Genomic DNA, 2,564 nt, shown 5'->3' with positions numbered 1-2,564 from the left:
TATGATAATGGCCCAAACAAAATCAACTGTTTGACAATGCAAGTATATCTCCACTTATGAGTACAGAAGACAGAAGTAAAACACTTCATCCACAGGCAGGAGAAATTTTGTCATCAGCCAGTTTATGCTGCTGCAAAACTTTTGGATCCAAGATTCAAAGGTAAAAATGTTAGTGATGATAGCACTGCTATCGCATTTGACTGGATTACAAAACAAGCAACACACTTAGGACTTGATGTTGGCAAGGTACTTTCAAACGTTGCAGAATACAGAACATGATCATGTATTTGGTCCAGGAGTGCAATCTGGGATTCCGCTAAGCGTGTTCCTCCTGGAACATGGTGACAAGGCCTTTGTACAACACAGCCTCTGACTTCATTTGCTTCTCACTGCTTCCTCCATCTTCTACAGCATATGAAAGAACAGGTCTATGTTTAGAAATACACACACCAAATTGAGAAATAAAACTAACCTGTGAAAGAGTAGAGAAGCTTGTTTCAAGCTGTGCAAACCCTCAATTTTCTGAAGTCCATCAAGATAAAAAAAAAAAAATTCAAATTATCAATTAAAAAAAAACCCCACAACCAATAAATATCAATATTTATATTTCAAAAACTGAGTCTGACTGATTAGACAAAGAAACTTGCAATGCTAATATTTTCAAGGATATATTTGGTTGTTTAAATGACATATTGGTTTCATGTGCCAAATTCTCTCTCCAGCCTTAGAGGGATGTTTTTTTCTGAGCTTTTTTCCCCTCAAAATATGAGTTTCTTTTGTTTCTGGAGAGTGTTGACTGTATGGAGGAGACTTTCCAAGTCCAGGTAATAAAAAAAAAAAAAAAATTGTTTTTGTTTACTACAATGTTGATGGTTTCTATTTTCAACTTTTATTTTTTCCTGGTTCTCATGAACTGGCAAAAACTAAGATATGCTTAAGTACCCTAGGGTACAGCAGCTTGTAGCTCCATCTGTAACACTAATTACAAATAATTAATTTTAAAATGCCTTAGGTTTGTTCAAATAACAATAAGGCATGAAGGTCTTCCATCCAGGAAGAGCACACACCAACTGCAGGTGCTTCTTCAGGCTGACGAAGGGTATTTATACCCAAAAGCTTGCTAAGAAGAGTTTTTTCCAACTGTTTGAGTTGGTCTAATAAGAGATATTAAATTTACCCAAAGAACCTTATCTGCCTATGTCCTTAGTCTAACACAGTGACAACCTATACCCCTATAAGGCAGTAGTAAAACTTAATTTTAAATTCCATAAATATAATTAACACAAAATTGCAATGTTTGGTAAGTTATACATTATATATTATGTTCTTAAAGTAGTACATTAAATGTAGATAGATAGGACAATAAATAATGCACATCTCCCCCCCCCCGGCATTGGGGCAAGATCTGCAGCTCCATTCCTCCCATACACCGCAGCCTAAGCCTCACAGATGGTATCCACAGTTGTTAACATCACCGGCCCCACACTGGCCCCAGAATCCTTCAGTCCAGACCCCTACACTCAGGCAGCCCGAATGAGGGCGGAGTAGGCCGCCTAGCTCCCTGAATCATTTCCCCTCTCCAATGTGGTCCCCCCAGGACCTTTGGCCACACAGGCCCTGGGCTTCCCCAAGGCCAGTCAGAAACCCCAGGCCCTCAGCTCTGGGTGTTCCTCACGGTGGGTCCCTGGCCCTTTTGACCATTCTGGTCCTGGCCCCAGCATTGACCAGTCAAGGGTACTCTATGTCAGGCCTCTGAGCCTCTAGCCCACTCTCTCCCCTGGGTCCAGCTTCTTGGCCCTACTGGGCACATCCACACATGCAAGCATGTGTGCTTGCAGCAGCTCAAAATAGAAGCAGTGCCTGGGTGTTCCTCACGGTGGGTCCCTGGCCCTTTTGACCATTCTGGTCCTGGCCCCAGCATTGACCAGTCAAGGGTACTCTATGTCAGGCCTCTGAGCCTCTAGCCCACTCTCTCCCCTGGGTCCAGCTTCTTGGCCCTACTGGGCACATCCACACATGCAAGCATGTGTGCTTGCAGCAGCTCAAAATAGAAGCAGTGCAAAATTTGAGCCAGGGCTTTTTGCCTCAGCACACGTGCTCGGACATGCACTTTGGCATGGAGCAAATTGTGCCACTTAGGGCAAAATAATCCTGCCTGGCTCCTCCCAGATCTACCAGCACCTGTGCCATCCCCAGCAGTATAAAAAGCTGCCCTGTCCTGGCCCCATCCATACAAAAAGCTGCCCTGGCAAGCACCTCTGGGCTACTCGCTCCCTGGAGCTTCTGGGGCCCGGCCACTTGGTACCTGGGGACACTACAGTTTGTGCCAGCTGGACTGCTGCAGCAGCATCCAAAATCCATTTTTTAAAATACACCAAAAATCCATGTTCTTCCACATTTAAAACAAAAAACCACTCTACACAAACACTCATATAATTGAGAGAGAGAGAGAGAAGTTGGGTAATGCTTTGTTGGTATATTTACAATGTTAAAGCAATTTGGAAGCCTACCAGTGTCTCTATCATCATGAAAGAATAAATTCTAAGTACCTGTGTGTGTTGATT

General features: G+C 43.3%; 1 long non-coding RNA gene across 1 annotated transcript in view; it reads right to left on the bottom strand.

The window, feature by feature from the left end:
- Positions 1 to 242: 242 nt before the first annotated feature.
- LOC102383023 overlaps positions 243 to 2,564 on the bottom strand; it is a 4,140-nt gene continuing 1,818 nt past the window's right edge. The window contains exon 3 of the long non-coding RNA XR_323228.1: positions 243 to 405. This is a non-coding gene — a long non-coding RNA (uncharacterized LOC102383023). The remainder of the gene's footprint in view (positions 406 to 2,564) is intronic.

Source organism: Alligator sinensis, unplaced genomic scaffold (assembly GCF_000455745.1).
Source record: "Alligator sinensis unplaced genomic scaffold, ASM45574v1 scaffold116_1, whole genome shotgun sequence".
NCBI lineage: Eukaryota > Metazoa > Chordata > Crocodylia > Alligatoridae > Alligator > Alligator sinensis.
The sequence above is the reverse complement of the archived record's forward strand: the minus strand, read 5'-3'. Positions and strand labels throughout refer to the sequence as shown.